The 23,906-nt window shown below is 38.1% G+C and overlaps 1 protein-coding gene and 1 long non-coding RNA gene across 4 annotated transcripts in view; both read left to right on the top strand.

The window, feature by feature from the left end:
* The window catches only part of LOC136257314 (protein NLRC3-like), a 273,319-nt gene that overhangs the window by 36,903 nt on the left and 212,510 nt on the right, over positions 1–23,906 (top strand). The gene's annotated exons all lie outside the window — the stretch shown is intronic.
* LOC136258202 (uncharacterized) lies at positions 2,000–22,669 on the top strand. 3 transcript variants are annotated; one of them, XR_010702615.1, is made up of 7 exons: positions 2,000–2,158; positions 8,270–8,409; positions 9,204–9,284; positions 20,203–20,303; positions 21,325–21,365; positions 21,474–21,575; positions 22,336–22,669. It is a non-coding gene; the product is annotated as an uncharacterized lncRNA (long non-coding RNA). The 3 variants fall into 3 exon arrangements; XR_010702614.1 differs by lacking the exon at positions 2,000–2,158 and adding an exon at positions 5,990–6,038; XR_010702616.1 differs by lacking the exon at positions 2,000–2,158 and adding an exon at positions 6,985–7,378.

Below are 23,906 nucleotides of genomic sequence, written 5' to 3' on the forward strand. Positions count from 1 at the left end.
TTAGTCTGAAGAAGGTTGGATAGTTGAGGGAACATGACAATAAACAGAAATGTACATAATATGGTCACTGTGTAATAAGGTTACTCCCAATGTGTTACCATAGAATCGGGTTGTTAAGCACATGCACTTATAATTGTTGGAGAAAACTTTTGTAAAAAATCATACAATTTGTTAGGTACATAATAAATAATTATGGTGTGCTAAAACAGAATGGCTACATCATAAGGAGTTAGTGGTTTGTGCCAGTCACCATGCCAGTGTGTAAGGATATTTGACTGAGTGAATCCTTTATAATGAATGAGAATACACAAGAAGAATACACAGTATAAACATGGACAGTAATGGCTGGTCCCAAAGTGTCCATTACAAAACAGCTCCACTGTACACACTAGCAAGACAACTAATAGTTATTGTATGAGATATGAATTAACAGTTTAATAATGTCTACCTTGTAAACTCAACACTTTACAAGTGTTCACATGTTATGGATAGACATGGACAAGTGACTAATGTTACATGATACTAATCTTCATATTACTCTAATAGAACATGCACACAAACACTCTAATAGAACAGTCACTATAGAGTACTATTATAGTACTATTATAGTACTATAATAGTCTATTATAGTCTATTATAGTACTATTTGTCAGTTGGTTGCTAGGAGATAGTGTACATTCTTACAACTGAAGGGAGTGACCACTAATGTACCAATGTCAACCCTTTGGTGTACTGTAACCACATAAAAGCTGCATCACGGCATGTGACATAATAACAATATAATTATAAGGTCCTTCTACTATGCTATAGTGGATACAATAGGCCAAATCTTCTATGCCCAGTCATTTAGGTAACTGTCCGGCCAATTCTGATTTGTCAGGACATTGTGGCAAGATAACAGAAATTTCTGATCATAAGCTCTGCCAGTGAAATATACATTATACATAAGTGGCTCCAGGATTATTGGTGACTGGTTTCTGGTCAGGTGCATAGCTAGACTTTTGGTCAAGACAAAAAAAAGAAAAGAAAAGGTAACTGCATGCCTGCTGAGAATAACTGCCCTCCACTAACTATAAGCATTGTCATATATCCAATAACTGTCCTCACTGATAAAGTACATAAAAATCCTTATTCATAGCTACTTAACTTGCTAAACTGCTCCTCTGAATACTGTGAATGGTGATTGACTGCTCTATTAGAGTATCTCAATCTGTGCCTTTGCAATCCATGCAAAATATATTATTTAACTGCTTGAATACACTTGACAGGTTTATGAAAACTTCAGAAACCTCCCTGTAGCTGCCCCTGCTGTCTGTACCCAAGTGGCCAAGTCTCTATTATAAGTTGGTCACCAGTAGACAAAATATGTCCGGAAAATTATCACTCAGATCAGTAGCTATGCGCTTGCATTTATAAACAGTATATGGTGCAGGGATACATAAATATGAACAGTGGTGATTTTTGAATTTGAATTTGGTTTTAAACTCCTATATTTGGCATAGCCGTTCTTCCATAGAGGAGGAGTATACACAGTACATACATACATATACATAATATACATACGCAGCACTTACGTACATACACACACACACACACACACACACACACACACACACACACACACACATACAAACACACACACACACACACACACACACACACACACACACACACACACACGCACACACACACACACACACACACACACACACACACACACACACATACATGTATAGTATAATATGTTACATAATAATTATTACAAAAAAAAAAAAAGATGCAAACTTGACGAGACTTGATGATGTGATAAATATGCATGTAATACCTCTGTTTATATCCTGGCAGGACCCCTCGCAGGCCACTTAGTTACACATCCTCTTCAGTCATCACAGGACTAGCTGGCTGCTCTGAGAGGCTGTTCGGCTCCCCACAGCCCCAGTATCGAGTTTCAGTCTTAGTTAATTAATAATTATTTTATCGAAGCGCCTATAGTGCCGGAAATCATGCACTGTTCAATAGGCCAGGGCGCATCAAGTAGAGAAATTGGAGCACTTAACGTCAGATGACGATGCCCAAGATGATTCCCTGGGACGATGCCACGGATGCCAGACGAGCTGGGCCGGAGACTAGGCTGCATATGTATTTTCATATTAGCGGGGTGAGCGTTTTTGTTATGGTTGACGTACTGAACAAGGTACTGAATGTTTACACTCGGCCAATAGCCGGTCTCCCGTGCTGAACTGAGATCACACGGAACAAAACAATACCAGTCCTGTGTTGTAACAGTGTAGGGTCATCTTATTTACTGTGTAACTACCTTGCACTGGGGGAGGGGCGTCTTGGGGCCGTTTAAGCCCCATTTCCTTTTTTTTTCTATTCTGTGTTCTGTAGGTTCTGTTTCAGTAGCTCTGTAGGTGTAGGAAAAGGCTAAACCCATTTTATAGAACATCTTAGCGTAGAGTAGAGTGTGGTGGATGGGAGTGCCAACTTGGGTCGGTTCTTCTTTCTTTAAAAAAACAACAACTTCTACATGAACTATAATTGATGGGAGACATGTGTCACACACTGTTTTCAAAGGGGTGGCACTCTAATATAACCTGCACTCTGATTTTTGTCATTGGTCAAAGCAAAAGTCAAGCTAGAAATTTGCAGTCGGTCAAAGGACTAGCACAGCATGAAAGCTGATTACATAATTTACCACTTTTGATACTTTCAGAGTAGCAATGTAAATGTACTAAAATTTGGTCAAGAGTTAAGTGTGGCTTTTAGTGAAAGTCAAAGCTTGTATTTGAGTTTGACTATGGAAGATGAAGATCTGAACAGTGGTGGATACAGGGGGTTGCAATGGTTTCAGCTGAAACCTCCTCTGAAAAAGTGCGCGCGCCCCTAATTTATTTATGATTCATGTAAGTGATAAAATCACCAACAGTTATGCATAGTGTATCACATTGGGATCTTTTCTACTGGCCAAACTTCATACTTTTGGCTTTGGAATCACTAAAAATGGCATTACAGTGTTGAAGCGTGTTAAGTGTCTCTAGAAATAATTATTGGTATTAGTGCTGTTTTGCTTCAAAACTTTCTGCGAAAGCCTTGATCAACTATGAAACAATGTTTTGGAGTTATTTTTATGATTCACTATAGATCTATGAAGCTACAGGCCACTGAGCTATAAGACTGAGTGGGATCACAGTTATTGAAAACTTCCTGAACCTGAAACCCCCTCTGAAAATTCCTAGATCTGCCACTGTATGTATTGGAGTGCCACCCCATTGGTTTGTTGGGTGGGGAAGACATAATACAAAAGAAGAAATGGCAGTGTAAGACTATTGGCTAATAGCAATGAGTAGTCATTTTTGGCTGGTGTTTCTGATTAGCAGTTAAAACACTTGTGACCGGATCAGATCCAATCAAGAGAATTTTTACAGTGAATCAAGACATCAAGACATCAAAATAAGTGATGATGATACATTTTCAAAAGCCAACATGGCAGGCTTTCCAGCTGATGATCAGGGTATCAAAGGATTTTTATGAGTGAAATGAAGGAATCAAAGCAAATTTTTGACAATTAGAATTTTTGTTTACAGTGATATTCTTGGTTCATCTCAATACTGTATCTGATGATAGTGTGAAAGTGACTACAGTGGAGCAACCTATCTATTACAGACATTTTGGGAACCAAAAATTTTGGCCACTTATTACTGTAATATGTGACTGTCTCTGGGAAAACCGGTCTTATCGCTCATTTAAAAGTATTGAGAAACGTCGGTTTTAAATATTCAAAGTGTTGTAGCTGGCCAATGGTAGTAGCTACGCATACCAAATTTTCACATGTTTCACAACAATTTCTTACCTTCCTGGTCATCCACTGAAGAAGTAGCCAACAACTAAGTTTCCTACCATTTTAGATAGTTTTTAAACCGAGATTGTCTGTATCAGGCGAGCTCCAGAAGGGTGGGAGGCGGGGGCCCTGGAAGGCGGGCAAGATGGTGTTCAAAAATTGAAAAAAAAAACGTGTTGGGATGAATTAGGCCAAGTTATGGGCTATTCAGACCCCAGAACTGGCTAAAATGAAAGGAAATTTACAGCACAGGTCATTGTCCAGCACCACGGAGCTGTACAACCACACACAGCCATCTCCTGGTTGGCCAGGGTTCCATCAAGACCCCAGACCACTCATACGGCTCGCCACTGTGCTTTTAAAAAAGCAGCCAGCAAAAGCAGACCACTTTACTCTGGTCGACTGTGGCAGTGAAACTTGATAGTGCATTCATTAAGCTTTGTGTTTGTGAGAAAAAATCAAACTTCCTGTCTTGGGCAATAAGAACGGTTTTCGTAGATCCAGTGTTTTCCTCTATTAGACGTAAAAAATGTATTAACCAGACCTGTTGGGACCAAAGTCTTTGTCCTTATTATGTTTCTTTTCTTCTATTGTGTCCTTAGTTTAGGTTCCACTGTACTCCACTCCAAAATATTCTGATTCCCATCCTCCACTGAGGCATAGTTGTATATGGGCAGGTGGTACATTTCCTTTATTCCATTATAAAATTGGCAGCTTTTCAAGCAATATTTGACTGAGAATAGCCACAGCAAGCTGCATAAAGGTGTGCTTAAATTTGTACCCCAATCTGTTTAAGCAGCAGGCAAAACACAGTGTGAATTTGTACTGACTTGATAACACACTGACATGTGAGCTGAACACTTCAATGAGATTATGTGTATGCAAGAAAAACAAATAATGGATAATGCTACATTTTGTTGCTTCTTGGAAATCCACCCTGTCCACTAGTGTGTAAGTGTTCAAAGGTGTACAGGCCTTCACCTGAGAAATGACTGGGGGGAGCAAAGTACAGTTTTATCAGAGTGTGGTAGCATCTCTGTGTTTACTTTTATGCACATGGCATCTAGGGACCATACCCACTAGACTGTTGGATTTGTGCATTCTCTTGTACAATATCTGAGAATACATAAACATGCCACTCCAGTAAATCTTTGCATTTTTAACTCTCGGTCATACATCACTTCTTTTGGTGCATATCTGAGAATATGATATGCTGCTGCAGTAATTTTTGCATTTTAGACTCTTGTAAATTGCTTCTGAATGTGCCGTTACTGAAAAAAATTTGTTTTAGACTCTCGTAAATTGTTTCTGGCACATTCTTAGATACCTGAGAACAATATGCCACTCCAGAAATTTTTGGGATTTGAGACTCTCGTAGATTGCTTCTTATGCATCCTGAGGCACCTTCATTTAAACTATTGCTTAAAATTTAAGGTGGGTTGAGAATTTGTCAATGGGTGGCAAGCTTCCCCTCCTAAATAAACACTGACAAATATCCCTACTGTGCTATACCATAATGGAAATGCACAGTAGGGATATAACACTTCTTATTGTTTTACTGTGATTTAATATCGTGCACTACTCCAGCTTGTTTCAGTACTTTTTATCGATGTGCTATGGTCCCTACTCTAGTTGAAAATTCCAAATTTTTCTGTGTACTAACTTTTTACATAAGTAATGTGCAGAGCTCAAAAAATAACAGTCGGCAGTCTGCAGTTTTCCGTTCAGATCCCTCCTACAACCGACCAATATTTGCTATGGTTGGCAGTTACTGCCTAGCATGTAAAATAATCACTTAGCAGTGTATTAATGTGTCATAATAGTGTCAAGCAAATATTCACAGTATTCTGCTGTAGTAATTCTCAGATTCAGCATGCCTCCAGACCCCCTGACTTAGCATCTACACACACTTGTTATACAATCCTGGCTACATTCCTCAATATGCACAGTTGAAAATGTAGCACCGCAGATCAATAGTCAGCAACTGTAGAGCAAATTTTGTTTTGATCTGCAGTCACCGCAGTACATATCTTTTTCGTTATTTTGAGCACTGAATGTGTTACCCCCAACACTGCCTACTGGAATGTACATGTAACATCCGTTGTAACTAGTTGTGGTTTTATAAAATTTATATCTATTTATTTTTTTGCAGAATGAGGAATCAGATATAATGCTAGTATGATACTGTTATAGTCAAGTGAGATTTTACACACCTCTGTGTGTGTGTAGTGTGTGTGTGTGTGTGTGTGTGTGTGTGTGTGTGTGTGTGTGTGTGTGTGTGTGTGTGTGTGTGTGTGTGTGTGTGTGTGTGTGCTCAACCTCCTCTTGGTGGACATAGTAACTTATCACTTGTAGATGGTGTGGTTAATGGCAGCATCTCTGACTGTTGTGTGGTGGAAGTAACTGATTCTGTTATTGTTGTACTAGTGCCTGTATTTGAAGAAGCATTACCGTAAAAAAATATAAAAAAATAAAAAGCCAAGAAGGTTCACTGGACTCCCTATAGAAGCCTAGTAGAGATGGATAGTGGTTCAACCTATTGGTCATCCAGTTTCTGTTGACAAAAAGATGCAAGAACTGAATTGGCATATAGTATGTATAAATAGTGAGACCAAGTGGTTTCGTGATGATGTCCATGAAGTAGATGGATTTATGATGCTTCATTCAGGTAGTAATATTCCTCAGTCTGGTGATGTAATCCAGCTTGGTGAAGGAGTTGCTATATGATTGTTGGATCACTTGATGTCATGAACTTTGAGAGATTTGGTCTGCCATTAGCTCAAGGATTGTAAAACAAGGTGTGACATGAATTGACTACATATTGATGTGCCACACATTGCACTGATGATACATTGTTTTGTTCAGCCTAGTGTTGGTAGGTTGCCATTGAGGCTTGCTCAGGAAACTGACATCATGAGCACAGAAAAGGTTTAATGTAGGCCCATTGTGTAATGGGAGAGTTAGTGCAGAAGTTTGTACATCATGTTTCATCATGTTTCTGAACTCTTAGGTACATGATGTATGGGATGAGGAGGCTGATAGACAGGCACAATGGTCTGTGATTAGTGACTCTATGTTGCAACATGTATTGAGATGTTAGGAGGGGTGGGTGGAAACAACTGACTGGTTCGTTGTTGCAGAGAGTTACCTTGGTTCCTCACCTGCATAAGTAAATCTATACCAAACTTCAAACCTCTAGTGATATTGAGAATAATGAGAAAAAAATGTAGCTATGTACCACTGAAAATTCAGTACAGTACTGTATAGTCTGTCATCAACAAATAGTGCTTATGAAATCTAGCTATTCTAATGCCATGCTTTAGGGACTCTAATCAATCCTGTCTCGTGATATGCAGGCCTGTTATTATTTTGCCAGCAGAAAGAAAGAAAGCTTGTTAATTTTGCACCTGAGGGTACTAGTAGCAACTATAGCAAAGGATGATTGCTGAAAGAATGGTTTACTAAAATCTTCCTTCTATTTAATGCACAACGTATAGTTGATGCATATCCTGTGAAAAGGCTGCAAGGTAAACAGTGGTAAGTTAGGTACAATCTAATAATTATAAAGCAGCAGCTAGCTAGACTAGTAATATAGTGTCTGTATTCAATCCAGCTAAAAGCGGTGACCTTCAGAGTTATAATGTGATGATTTTTAGTTTAATTCAAGTTTTGTCCCTCATGGTGCTTTTAGTAATTACTCAAAGTTGATCTGAGCATGTATATCATGTGATCTGTCGATCCACAATCCATTGATCCATTAAATACAAATGCCCCATACAGTATATATGTGTGGTTCATGTTTACCACATGCCTAACATACATACAATAACCACATGTATAATGAATGATTATTTGTATAGTATCTCATGGATTAGAGGAGGCTCTGTCATTAGTTTATGTACACTACACAACAGTAGTGTGTGGACCTGTATGTTGTGTAATATGTAGTCTCCTCAGGTTTGACCACTGAATGTGACAGGTAGCCTGTAGATCCAGTAGTGCTTGTTCCACTTTATGTACTGTATTTTTATTTTCCCTGGTATGATGAAACACTTCACACACTTTATTGTATAATATGAATTCTCTAGTTTTTATATGGAAAATTCCTACAATTTAAAATAGTACAGTAAGACATTCTAACAAGAGCTCACAAATACCTCTGGCTATTTGTACAATCCGGGAATTAATAGGCGTGATTGTACAAGGGCTGTATAGTTTAGATTTAACACTCCAGTATTTTGAATGTATCCAGATGAGTGTCCTATATCTTGAACTGGGTTGCTTCGTGCTTTTAATCCATGGTTACATTTAGTACTGTATTCTACTTAGACAGGCAAAAATCTTGGATTTAATATAGCTGATGATGAGTGTGTGTGGTATTGTAAACTTTTCACATCTTATCACATGTTTGTTCTTGTGTATAATTAGGGAACAAGTAATTGTCTGGTAAGGTCTGGTCAGCTAATGAGGGGAGACTTCTAGCCACCTTGAGGGGCCACTCTGGAGTAGTGTCCGACATCTCCATCAACCATAACAACACCTTGATTGCCTCAGGCAGTACTGACAAGGTACACGCCACTACATGTACAGATTCATATAGCACTACTATAGTATCTATGCATTGAGCTGGATCCTCAAAAACATTTACCATCTCATGGATGCAACTTCACACAATATTTGGCTGATTTGTAGCAATGCTTGACCCACTAAAATTATTTCAAAATTTTCTAATTCAAATACCTGACACTATAAGTAATTTACAATCAAAAGTTTCACTTTACATTTCCTATATGGATGCCATAAAAGTGCAGTGTCCATTGCAACCCTTTCCTGAATTTGTAATGGAGTCAAACCACACATGTCTGTTGTTGACATCTTTTCTGTCATCACTAATCATTTGGTTGGGTAAAATGTCAGTTTTCTTAAGAAAAATCCACTTTTCAATTTTAGCTGATTTTCGGGATCCAGTTCAACCTATATACTGTACATTGGAATGTGATACTGAAGCTGTGAAGACATGTGTGTAAATCTAGCCACTGAGGTCCCAAAGTGCACAACATGGCAAAATCATGACATCTTTAGGCATCTATTAATAGGGTCTGCTGTATTTTAGTGTGCTACAGTGGAACTCGAACCCCTTAGGACCAGGGTGGTCCATAAGTCTGATAAATCTGTTTCTCTGAAACACTGCATAAACCATAAAGAACATTTTTTAAATATATCAGCTACCCTAATAGAACAGTCACTACTCTAATAGAGCAGTCATTTCTGTAGCTCAGTTAACTGAGAATCCGGATTAGTGGGGTCGGATAACTGAGGTTCCACTGTATATAGTATTATAATGTGTTTGTTATGATTATAGACAATCAGGGTGTGATGTACACTAACCTCAGCTCCAGTTGCTGTGTTGACTGGTCACCATGGTAGTATTACATCATTACAGGTGTGTTGTGTTGTGTGTGTGTGTGTGTGTGTGTGTGTGTGTGTGTGTGTGTGTGTGTGTGTGTGTGTGTGTGTGTGTGTGTGTGTGTGTGTGTGTGTGTGTAGTGATATGTATCACGCACTCATGCATACACAAGAAAGCAAGAGCATACAAATCTATTACGTATGTGAACCCCACTGCTACGGTGTTAGAGCTGTTCGATTGTGACTACAATTGCAATTGCAAGTAATTACTACTCAGTGATTATGATTATGAGATTAATTACATTCTGTATATTTTAGGCTAAATTTATTTGTTTAGAAAAGTTTAACACATACTTGTCTCTAGTTTGTGACATAAGGTTTCCTTTACAAGCATTGCTTATGATGTGGGTTGGTTTTGTGGTGATAGCAATTGAATAATTATTATCAGTATGGCTTTTTACAGTAGATTATAAGAAGACTGTTCTATTTCCGATTAAATGATTATTTCATTTTTTTTTACGATTATTGCATAATTGATATAATTGCACAGCTCTATATCAAACTGTTTAAGTAGGAATCCTCCGAAATGATGCAAGCCGCCAAAAATATTGCCTTTTAAAAACCAGCTTAGAAACTTCTTACGCGACGAAAATCACCTTTACGGAATAATATTAGTCCATCTAGCATCAAATGTAGCGTTAAAAACAAGAAAATGTTTACTGGCAGCCAGATACGTATGTAATTTTTTTTTTAAATAGTCAAATCTTGAAATTTCGTCTCACTCACTCACTGCCTCACTCACTGACCAGTCGCAAGCCTAGAGCCTAAACGAAGCAGCGCACGGTCACCATTTTACACCACAACAACAAACTCACCAATGGGATGTGCCTTTTAGGGTTCCGACGAGTGTATGCCCTGTGTGCCTTGATTTTTCTTTTATCTTCAATTAGGCTGCTTGTCTTCTTCATTCAATGAAACCATATCAAGGTATTAATTTTCACTATCAACACTTTCTTTAAGCAGCATAATAGACGCCACAAAATTATTTAAGGTGCTTAGGCTACGCTACTGTATGGAGGTACCAGTACTCCACGATAGGTCACAACATCACGCCCATTCTTTATTCTACATATCAATCGAGACCACAATGGCTATGCCCCTTTTACGCTAGCTGTATTTGTGACCACACACCTTCAAGTTGTTAGGCTGATTCGAGATACTCTAGTCTAATAATCAATTGAAACCACGATGACCACACACCCTTTTGGGAAAGCACACATCTTTGCAGGCTGACTCAAGATACTCTAATACAGCAGTCACCCTAATAGAACAGTCACATGTTTATAGCTAGCTGTATGCTGTATCAAAAAACTAAATAAACTAGTATATTAAAAATTATAATGAAGTAGGAATCCAAGCAATAAAAAGTAGTGACACAAGAGATCAACAAGGGTAGCTATTACAATATAGCTCAGTGGGAAATCCCTACTTTGGCATGGTATAACAATTATTTTGTGTTCAATGCCAAAGTAGGATTTCCCACTGAGCTATGCTGTAATAGCTACCATTGTTCATCTCTTGTTTCACTACTTTTTATTGCTTGGATCCTACTTCATTTTTAAATTTATAATTTTTAATATACTAATGGTGTATACAATTAGTCACTTTTTATTCCTGCCAGTTTTCAATGATAATTTATGAAGTATTGTCACAACTGTAGCAGTTCTGAAGGTCACCTCTTCATTTGGTCCTATAACACTACCACCAACGAGTTTGAGTGAGTGTCTGTTCACTGTACGGCACTGACAGATTGTAAGAAATACACTGCTCTGTACTATATAGTTATACAACGGCCACGAGTGCTCTGCCTGATATAAACGCACGAGCCTGAGGGCCGTGAGGCCCGAAGGCAAGTGCTTTTATACAGGCAGAGCACGAGTGCACGTTGTATAACTGTTATGTACCGCTCACCTAATAGGTGGGGAGAGTCTCACAAGACAGCTGTAACACTTATAAAGGCCAGGTTTCTAACATCGATTGTGGGTAACCAAGCCGGACGTTGTGATGACGTTCCCCCTGCAGTACTGCAGCCACCTGAGATATTGAAAGCTAGTACGCTATGGGATAATTATATCACTAACCTGCATTCACTGTTCGACTCTCATCATGTAGTGCTCAGCATGCCAGCGTGATCACTCAATCGCCATATAGACTAAGCGCCAGACTAATCGCCATAGTGATTCTCTCGAGCGAAAAAAAGCAGCTAAATAGATGGTTTAAGTAAACAAAACTTAACTACTAAACAATACTAGTCTAATTCTTACTATTCACACTGGCTAAACTTGAATCTGGTGGCATGGCAAAACTGGTTACCACAATCGAACGTAAAGGTTAGTATTATTTAGAATATATTAGTTTTATTGAGTCATTGTCGAAGTGGACTACAGTTTAATCTGGGCTAAGATGGCACCAGACTAGTAAGGTGTATAAGTAGACTAGAGTTGTGGCTACCCGCGTTGGCTTTTTTCGATCGCCATTGGCTGCTTGTAAACATTATACGTATTGGTGACGTTATGGCCCACAATCGACCTCTACATGTCAGGCTATAAAAGAATTCGAGTGATCTGTGAAGTGTCTTTCCACCTATTAGGTGAGGTGTCGTAGTGGTCTTGGCCACCGGAACTTGTGCTATGCTGCACAAAACCGCAGCCAGTGCAATATCTGTATATTGCACTGCGGTCGGTGCATTATAAATTATAATGCACTCGTTGCGGTCTACAGACCGCAACCAGTGCGTTATAAGTTATAATGCACTCGCTGCGGTCTGCAGCAGTGCAATATACAAATTATGGCACTGGCTGTTCCTTTGAACTTCCCACGCAGAGAGGCACATATAATTGTATACACAAAATTTTGGAATTTTCGGCTAGAGTAGGGACCACAACACATCGATAAAAAGTACTGAAACAAGCTGGAGTAGCACATGATATTAAATCATAGTAAAGCAATAAGAAGTGTTTTATCCCTACTGTGTATTTCCATTGTAGTATCTTGAGCATAGTAAGGGAGGTTGCCTACATGTGCAAATATATTAGTGGACAGTGTTGGGAAAGTTACTTTTTTAAAAGTAACTGGTTACATATTACCAGAGATATTACTTGCAACTGAACTATTTAGTTACAGTTACATATTACCCATAAAATAAAGTAACTATAATAATATTACATATAGTGCTGGGACGAATGTGAAAGATTCGAAGGTTCGTCCGAATGTTATGTAATTCAAATAGAGATACACGTGATTCAAATTGATTATGAGTCATGTGCGCATTGTTTACAACCGAGTAAAATGCCATGACATCTGGTTCAGGCGCCGGCTTGGATTTAGGCGATTCTTCCCGGCGTAATAGGTCGGATGTGTGGCAGTACTTTAAGAAGGATGGGAGCAGAAATGTTATTTGTACTCTTTGTAAGGGCAAGTTTGCTTACCATGGCGGCACGTCAAATTTACGGGATCACCTGCAAAGAAGCCATTCCACTGTGTACGTTCGTGATTCTGGACAGCCCAAGATTGATTCGATAATGAAAGTACAGAAGTGTAGCCCAGTGCGTGCGAAGATTCTAGACAACCTGATAGATGGACTGACCGTTCACGATTTACGACCAGCAACAATGGTTGAAGGACGGGGATTTCAAGAGCTAATGGAGTACTGTGAGCCTGGATACACTGTACCATCACGGAAACATATCAGTAAGCTTATGTTCGATCGATACACAAGTGGAAAAGCATTACTCACTGACAAACTTCAATCAGACGCGTTCTCACTCTCCCTCACCACCGATATATGGACGAGCAGTTCTACAGAAGCTTACATTTCACTTACTTGTCAGTTCCTTACTTCACAGTGGGAATTCGTTGATTGTGTACTTGCTACAAGATCATTTCCTGACCACCACACAGGAGAGAACATTTTTTCTACTATAAAGGAGGTGCTAGAATCTTATGAAATTGCTGACCGTACAGTCAGTAGTATTGTACATGATCAAGGATCAAACATGAGACGGGCCACTGATCTGTTGCGAATTGAAAAAGGATGGGCCGGAATGAATTGTTCAGCTCACATCCTGCAACTTTGCATTAGTGATGGATTTAAAAATAATACATCTATTGATAGAGCTCTTGGTGCTGCCCGTAAATTAGTAGGCCATTTCCATCACAGCACATTGGCAACAGCTGAATTATACAAGCAACAGTCTCAAATGAATATGAATCAACAAAACTCAAAATAGATTGTACAACAAGATGGAATAGTACTCTATATATGATTCAGCGTTTAGTAGCTAACAGGTGGCCAGTCTCTGCTGTACTTTCAGATAATACCATTACAAAAGGGCAAGACCGTACCCTCGATCTCACAGCTCATCAGTGGGTTTTACTGGAAGAGTTAGCTAAATTGCTTGGACCATTGAATGTAGCAACCGTTTTCTTTTGTACAGAAAGAAAGGTGTCAATATCTTGCATTTTGCCAATAATGCATAATGTGTTTACTAGCATGGACAGTGAGGAAGGTGATTCAGCAAGTATCATTGCATTCAAGACAGCTGTTAGAGAATCCATCATGAGAAGGTGGAGCTTGGATGGAATTGAACCAGATTCACCACTTGTGTTAGCTGCTGCGTTAGATCCTCGATTCAAGAGCTTGAAATTTCTTACGGATGACTTGAAACAATCAGTCAGAGAAGAGCTGTTGCAATGGAAGGATGCTGATTGTGGAAACCCCACTTTTCAGTGTGTTGCTGTCAAAGAGAAGGCGCCATCTGAAACTCCACCTGCAAAAAAGAAAAAAAAAACAGCATTGGATATATTGTTAGGAGATGACAATGACTCAGAGGGCTCTGAAAATGATACAGAACTTGAAGAATTTTGCTTGAGAAGTCACTACCTCGTAATTCTGATGTAATGGTTTGGTGGAATATGAACGAGCACAGGTTTTCAAACCTAGCTAAACTTGCTAAGGTTTACCTTAGCATACCTGCTACATCTGCCTCTTCGGAGAGATTGTTTTCTAAAGCAGGAATCACAACAGCTAAGCACCGAAATTGTTTAAAAGCCAAGAATGTTGAAGCCATTGTTTTCTTGAACAAAAACTCAAAGTTTCTTAACCAGTAGGCAGTAGTTACTTATTAGTTAGCTGTATTCTTCAAGTTCTTAAGTATAGTTTTGTATAGTACCCTTGACTCACTTACAGCTTTGAAACAGTTTTAAAAGTGTTTTGTTATATGAAATGTAAGAAACAAATAATTCGAACATTCGTTTACTTTATTTATAGAATATTCGAATGTAGAAAATTGACATTCGTCCCAGCACTAATTACATATTATATTATTTTGTGTCCACAGCCTTAAGCTGTCACGTGTGAAACTACCACCTTATGATTGTGTTGTTGGACAATGTGCAAATCTTGGTTATAAATAATAATCTGGTGAATAAGCTTCATTCAGTAGGCTTCATTATTTCATGTGGCTAGGCGTTACTCAGTGGATTGCTAACGAGATTAGTAACTTCGTTACTTGTAGTAATAATGTTACATAATATTAGATTCGTTACAATAACTATTACTTAGGTAACGCGTTACATTTGTAAGTAAAGTAACTTGAGTTATATTACCTGTATTTATAGCGTATTTCGTTGTATTACTTAGTTACCACAAAAGTAGTAATATTATGTAATGCGTTACTCCCAACACTGTTAGTGGACTAATTCAGTCTATACCCATGACTGATCATGAATTAGAGATTAAATGTCCACTAGTGTAGGCAACTTCCCTACGATGATCTCTAGTTGAACTTCAACTTTCTAATTTTCCTTATACTTGTTTGTTTACTTTTGTACATTATTATGACTGTGAACCACATCGAGAGAAAGGAGAACACCAGAGTTAATGTTTTCATCTGAACATGTGCCCCAGCTATCAATTACTCACTCGAAAGTGAAGTGGCCATTGTGCTTCACTTTCAGCTATGTTCAGCCTCTTACTTAGTGCTACAGACAAAGGGAAATCCCCTCTACAATCAATCCAGTCACCATGAAAAATATGAACAATTTATGCACCAGAGTATCAATTACTGACTCAAAAGTGGCCATTACACCTCGCTTTTAGCTATGCTCAGCCCATTTCACAGCATTACAAATAAAGAACAGTATGAGAAGTGCCTCTGCAGTCAACATACGATTTCCTTTAGCAAACATAGAAAAACCATCGCACTACTGCGAAGCAACAGCTTCGGCTGTAATGCTGTGAACCAGTGTGCAAAAAAACGGTTATTAACCAGTATTGTCTAGATCAGCCAATTACCAATTAAGAAGCCTTTATACAGGTTTTACCCACCCACTTGGTAAACCATAAATTACCCCTGCTAACATAACCTCAAAACAAGTGTAAATATGTGATTGTAATAACTGTTATTGTAAGACAGGATGTTGATGGTCACTTTGGTACCACCCTAAACCTTCCAGCAGTTATGTTGAGTATCATTATGTCTGCCAATACCACTGTATTACACAGAAACAGTTAACTGGTTAACTGCCAGTTATTGGTTACTAGTTAACCGGTTTTGAATTTGTTATCAGGTTTACAGCTCTATTCAGCTGTCAGCAAAAAGAAATAGGACAAAAAGGAGGACAAAGGTAATTAAGTCCATGATACGTGCATTGTACTTACTGTGGTATGCCAAAAGGCACGTCTCAGGAGTAACAGTGAAAAAATCAAGCCCGTAGGTTGAGTTGTACTTGTCTGAAGGCATTAGTCAGTCAGTCAGTAGAAAATTCCACTAAATATAATTATATATTTTTGGAGGCATTTCAGGTCATACTCAGAAAAGCCCATATCTTCATGATCCCTAATATACGGCACTACTGTACTGTATGATATGCCAGGAGATATTAAAGACCAAAGCATACTAAGCATAATATGTTTTATACCTTTTACAATCTGTCACATCATACAGTAACACAGTACTGTATAGTAGGGAACCCATGAAAAATATCACCTATAAACAAGCCTCACTTTTCCCTGATGACGATGATGACAAAACGATCCCAAACAAGCCTTCAGATCAGCCTGAAACACATTCAACAAGTTGCTATGAAATTTAATATATATTAAACGGAAATTTCTATTGACTGACTTACTGTGTAACTGAGTGATGCCTTCAGACAAGCATAACTTGATAACGGCTAAGGCTACGTGATGTTTTCACTGTTTAACATTGCTTCAGCCCGAGAGGTGCCTTTTGGCATACCACAGTACATACAATGCTTTCTTCATGGACTTACCAGTGTCCTCCTTTGTGTCCCATTCATATTTGCCGATAGCAAAAAGTGTCGATTTGGCAGTAGCACATGATGGTTTCCCTTGGTAACAGTAATCATCCATATTTTTCATTGTCTCTAGTGCACTGCGATATACTGATAATACCGTTTATCGTGATAAATTATCATATCCGATTATCATACCGTGACATCCTTTGATAGCTAATATATCAAAATATCGGTATATCGATGAATACTTGCTTTTAACCCAGCTAGCCTTTTGTGTTTACTTTAATTACCCAATTTGTTGATGGTTTAGCAGACACACCCTAAACAAAAACTTGAGGTTCTCACATTACTACTTGTACTGAGCTATATTTTTTTGGTTTTTGGGATGATTATACTTCATACTAGGCTCAAGAAATGATGCAATAGTTACAATGACAAGTTAACTATATATCGATATACCGTGATATTTTCCTGTTACTAATACTGTGTATTCAAATTTCAATACCGCCGAGCACTAATAGACCATATTCCAAATGACGTCACAAAATAAAATGGCTGTGGCTATTTGGGGTATTCTAACATTTTCGAGTGAGAGTTCCAATGGAGCTTAATAAGATTCAAATTGCTATTCAATCCTGGAAGAAGATGTTGACCTAAAACTAGCAGGTGTGGTATAAAATCTATTCTTTAATGCCAGGTTAGAAATTTTCAGCTGGTTTTCAGAGTTTAGAAGAAAAACTATTGTTTCTTTGCTGTAATAACCAAACCTGGTAATTTCACCTCAAGATCTAGTTTGTTAGCCTCTATATCAATCTTTGAAATCTCGATCGCCATTGGTGATAATACTCGAAAATATAAGAATCCCCCAAATAGAAAATTCGTGTGACATCATTTGGAATACGGTCTATTGTCTCCCTACTTTTTTCTATGATCCCTAATCGAACTCATAATTCCTAATTTTTCCTTATACTTGTTAGAAAATTCTGAATAATTTTAAGTGTATTCACTGTGCAGCATTTAGCAGAATGTAATTAAAACCTAGTTATTAAAACTTGTTTTTGATTGTGGGCTTTGTTTTAAGTCAATTAAGAACCATGCCTTTGATTCTTCATGGTTAAACAAGGACACCCAAAATTGGAATTTTCAACTACTTACGTAGTACATCAATAAAATGTACTAAAACACGTGGTGCATGATTTTAAATCACAATAAAACCAAGAGTTTTTGGTAATACATAGTGGGGATATAACACTTCTTATTGTTTTACTGTGATTTAATATCATGCACCACTCCAGCTTGTTTCAGTACTTTTTATCAATGTGCTATGGTCCCTACTCTAGTTGAAAACACATTTTTGTGTACTTGTTTGTTAACTTTTTTGTAAATAATTTATTATGACCATGCATGCTACATCAAAAGAAAGAAATGGTGTCGCACGCCCCTGCTATATAAATTATTGTCTGAAAATTGAAGTATCCATTATGCTTCATTGTCAGCTATGTTTAAACCATTGCACAACATTACGAATCAAGAACTGGTCAAAGAGACCTCTGCAATCCACAAAGAAATGTCACCGTGTGCCCCAGTTATATCAATTATTGTCTGAAAAGTTGAGTATCCATTGCGCTTCATTGTTGGCTATTTTCAACCCTTTACATAGCCATATGAATCAAGAACTGTTTGAAAAGCACCTCTGCATTTTAAGTAGCCACTATAAGATGATTTCCAGTATGAAAAGAAGCCATCATGTGCTACCGCCAAATCGACACATTGCTGTCAGCAAATATGAATGGGACACAAAGGAGGACACTGGTAAGTCCATGAAGAATGCACTGGATGCACTGTGGTATAGCAAAAGGCACCTCTCGGGCCAAAGCAATGTCAAACAGTGAAAAAATTAAGCCCATAGTCTTAGCTGTTATCAAGTTATGCTTGTCTGAAGGCATCAGTCAGTCAATCAGTTATTCAGTCAGTTAGTATAAAATTCCATTAAATGATTTAAAAAAAAATTTTTAATTGTACCCATAATAATAATACTGTGATACTTTGCAGGAAAGTATCGAACATTGAACTGAATCAAAGTTCTACCACCCATCCCCTAATCATTTATGTATGTGAGGTACCATAGGGCACCTTTGTAAAAATTATGAATGATTATTGTACATACCTACAGAACTTTCCATGGCTTTGTTGAGATTTTCACTGTACTTATATAGTAGTACATGTGATAAGTGATTGTGGGTTTTAGTTTATTTCACCATTAAACATTTCTAAACAACACACAACACATGTTCCACAACACTGGTCCATATAACTTCTGCTTTCCCATTTACATCTATCAAAGTTTTGTCCCACCTACCCTCATGCAAGGAGTACAAGTTACAGTGTATGTCCCAGGTATGGAAGTTAGTAATGTTTGTACTGTAACAAAGGATCGGAATAATCAAATGGAGAAAGGAAGGGATTTGACCTACAATTTTGTCCCAGGGTAGGGAAATTTTATTTAGAGTTGGGTCAAATATCCTCCTATTCCCGCATGGGGGTAGGTGGAGCAAACCTTTGATAGGTGTATTACTCCTTAAGTGTTACTATATCCAACTAGAATATTTGTAAACAATACAGTTCTCCATACTAAAATGAATTTGCTACAATCAATCCTTAATACTGGTACTCTGACGTACTCCTTTGTAGTAATTTCAGAGACTACTCTTTGTTTATTCTGTTGACCTACAGTGTACATTCACTGTAGGAGTACAGTTAATACTCTGTGAAAAATAAGGATTGATATTAGCTGATATTTTCCATCCAAAAATATACCTACGTATATTCCAGGTATATTCTTACATATATCATTACCTTGTCATTGCCAAATATGTGCACTGTATACTTGTGTGTGCTGATTATTGTTGACTGTACAGGCCCGTACCCAGGGGGGGTTCGGTTGAACCCCCTATTTTAAACTGGAAATTATATTTTTAATGTAAAACGATCTTTTCAACTATAATCTGTGTTCTAGCATTCATCACACGCTGTCCATGGCTTCTACCAGCTGAACAGCATGTGGCTTCCAGGTAGCTATTAGCCATAGCACTTTGAGGTTATCTGTGTACATAGATTATTGAGGTTATTTGAAATGTAAGGTTTAGCTTATAGCTGAAATAAATGACCCTGAGCAGTCTTAGAAATGCTGGAGTGTACATGCACTACAACCATATTTTAATCTCTTGTTTGTATTAGTGTGCGATGGGCCCATATTGAGTGGAATTTGTGTCAACACTATGATGTGTGAGAAGTTTATTTAATCAGTGCTTGCATTTCTGCATTTAAGGCTATTCTCAGGACATTGAATATTAAAGCGCCTGTGATCGTCTACTGCTTCAATTTAGAACCCCTTTTGAAATTCCTGCATACAGACCTGCTGTAGCAAGTTTCCTAATAAGGTTATGGAGCAGACATGAGTTGGAGACCAAATAGTTTCCTCAGCATACAGTCCAGGCACTTCATATATCTGAGTTGATATTTCATCAGATGTCTATAGTAGCTACTTATAGTTCTATCGCTCTGTCTATTGATCCTCTAGCATGCATATATAAGCTGACAGCATATGATATGATGTAGTCATGTTGTGTTACTAGGTGGTCATTATTTTGCCACTGGTGGAACAGATCACATGGTCCGAGTGTACAACATGTTCACCACCCCCACACCAGAGTCATGGGAACTGCATGGACACATGGTAAGTCAATGATCTTCCTTGATTGTTCTTGATCTGTTTTTTGACTTACTGTAATGTACTGTTGATTTACCATTGATGAGTAGGTACAAGTGTGTGACAATAGCTAGTCCTGGTCTATTTGATTGTTTACTTTGATATTCATCTTGATACTAATACATACATAGCCAATTGTTCAGAATTATTTTGAAGGTTATATGCAGACCTACACGAAGAGAGTCAATGTGAGGATCATCTACAGACTCTCACTGCTCAATCAAAGTTTAGAAACTCAGCCAAATTAGAGAGCTCTTGTAGGACTTGGAATAGGCTTCTGTCAGGTTTTCATCCTGGGCAATTATCATTCCTCGTTCGCGCTGCCTCTGACACTTTGCCCACTGCTGTCAACCTGTAGCACTGGTCCATTCAAAGTGATGCAAAGTGCTTATTGTGTAATTCCACCCGCCTTACTACTGCCCATGTTTTAAATGGTTGACCTATTGCTTTAAGCCAACAACGATACACTTAACGTCACAATCAGGTGCTTCATAGTCTGGCTACAAAGCTCATTAAAATTTTTGCAAATTTTCCAATTGTTCAAGTGTATGCAAATCTACAGAACTTCCAAGTTACCGAAGCACCTCAAGCAACAATTCCAATATCGATACTAACAGTACCCTACTGACCGGACATTGTTATATTCAATTCTTAAGTTTCATCAATAGCTTTGTTAGAATTGACATGCCCTCTGGACTCTGTACACCACATACAATCAGCTCGTTTCCGGAAACAGTCCAAAGTGGAATACCTACAATTGCTTGCAGAGTTTGATCATTTAAAACCACCAAGTTACTATGAGACAGTTGAAATTATGGTGCTTGGTCACTGCCTATGCAAGTTCCTTTTGTGGTCCTGTTTGGTTGCATGCATCCAAGGATTTACCAGCCTTTATTTATTTTTGTTTTTGTTCATTTTCTGCATCATTTAATAATCATGGCTCCTTCTCTTCTTGTACATGTAACATATAGTATTTGTGTCTTGACAGGATTGTATCATGATAGTCAAGTTTGGACACACTTGTTCATCGTAAGTCATTATGTGTGTAGTTTGAGGATAGTAGATCTACTGGATGTATAATTTCTACCTTATTTAGAAGTGTAATAATGACGTTGTATCTCTGTCTATTGTTGTTAGGTTGTTTGCTACTGGATCTCGTGATGGCACTGCCAGGGTGTGGTGGTTCAAATCTAGCCAATGGGAGAACAGGGTACTACGAATGCCAAAATAGCCTAACATGTGAGTCACATTAGCTGCATGTGATCAGTGACCATACCATGTGTAGTCTATCACAAACGTCAAGTCACAATGGTATGTGTAGAGTTTCATTAAAAGAGATGGGCACTTTCCCCTCCCCCCCTCCCCCTGTTTGACAAACTCTCTCTCCCCCCTTAAATTGCATAGATGCAGCAAGCTACCTGAGAATACATCCGAAACATTGGCTACATCTGTCAGGTAATTCTCAGGTTCCTTAGAATGCATTAGCAGCAATCTGACAGAGTCTAAAGTACACCCGGGAGCGACCCCTTCTAGATGCATGAACCTTTACACCATCACTTTCTCCATATAACCTCATCCTCCTGGGTGATGTCCTAGATAAAGGCCTGATGTACATATGTAGTGGATTCAGACAACAGTTGTTCCTAAGAAGAAGCTAATGAATCTGCCAATTATACATGTATTTTTGTTGGGCTTACAAATACCAGCAGATAGCTGAGTACGAACTACTGTACAATTAAATTACATGTTTGGTTATCAATCATCCTAGCATGCACACACACACACACACACACACACACACACACACACACACACACACACACACACACACACACACACACACACACACACACACACACACACACACACACACACACACACACACACACACACATTGACAGGTTATGCATTTGTCCTAGTGAGCAGTCAATTATTGGAATTTTGTTTACACATGCGAATTCTTTGTAATAAGATGTCTATATGTATTTTGTCATTGTAGGTTGGTTGGGAGTGGACCGATCATTACATTATCACAGCCTCTACTCCAGATTGTAACCTCTATGTGTGGGATGTGTGTACTGGCACCACCCTACATACCCTCTGTGTATGTAATTCTGTATTTAGTTTCTATTTAGTATTTCAAGTAATTACCTTTATGTGTGTAGTGGTACCACCCTACATACCCTCTGTATATGTAATTCTGTATTTGTAGTTTATATTTAGTATTTCAAGTATTACCTCTATTTCTGGGATATGTGTACTAACACTGTTCAAAATATACTTTATAAACAGAAAATTAAAGCTGCTGTACATTGTAACATACAAGTATGTGTATTGGATTCTAATGATGTTGGGTTGTGATGGTGTGTATGGTTGAAAGCTTGCTACAATATCATTATATTGTACATATTAGACTCTGTTTGTTGTGTCTTATTCACAGGGTCATTCAGGAGAGGTGTTTGTATTAGAACCACACCCCCATAACTCTCGTATTGTACTGAGTGTGTTGTTATACAAGTCAGTGTAAACCACATTGTTGTATCTCAGTGTTGTAGACATGGACAAGTGACTAATGTTACATGATACTAATCTTCATATTACTCTAATAGAACATACACTCAAACACTCTAATAGAACAGTCACTATAGACTGGTTGTACAAACACAATATTAAATTAAAAGAGGAGCATATCTAATTTACAAATCAGACCACCAATTTTGGTTGTCAAACACTTCATAACATTGACGCAACAAAATACTGGTCCAGTTTGTTAGTGACATGTATATGGTTTACATGACAATGGTCCAGTCTGTACAGAAGCAACACACTGACTGCCATACTTTAGTGCATTATTATATAGTGGCAAAAACTTTTGTGCAATGTAACTTCTATTGACTGACTGCTTGATGGACTAATGCCTTCAGACAAGCAACAGCTAAGGCTTCACTGCTTGACGTCACTTCAGCCCAACAGGCGCCTTTTGGCATACTGCAGCATGTGCAATGTATGCTTCATGGACTTACCTTGACTATGATGTAGATGATCCAACATGCAGTGCATATCAAAAACTTTGTCACGTTTACTGTACATTGTATTAAAAAGTTACAGAAAATAACACTGCCTTTCAAACAATGCATCATAACTTCTGCATACATCGGTTTACAGGGATGGGGTTGCATTTATCAGAATCATTGATAAATTATGCCAGGGCCTCACTACTTGAATTTGCAGAAAGATCAAGATATTTTAACAAGTACACAAAAATTTGGAATTTTCAACTAGAGTAGGGACCATAGTACATCGATAAAAAGTCAAGTTGAAGTATAGTGCACGATATTAAATCACAGTAAAACAATAAGAAGTATTATATTCCTACTGTGCATTTCCATTATGGTATCTTGAGCACAGTAGGGATTTATTGTTTTAAATTCCAAATTTTTGTTAACTTTTTTTGTAAGTAATTATGACTGGTGAATACTGCATCTGAATGGTGCCGCGCGCCCCAGCTATATTAATTGTCTGAAAAGTGAAGTATCCATTACGCTTCCTTTTCAGCTATGTTCAACCTGT

Source organism: Dysidea avara, chromosome 6, assembly GCF_963678975.1.
Source record: "Dysidea avara chromosome 6, odDysAvar1.4, whole genome shotgun sequence".
In the NCBI taxonomy this organism is placed as follows: Eukaryota; Metazoa; Porifera; class Demospongiae; order Dictyoceratida; family Dysideidae; genus Dysidea; species Dysidea avara.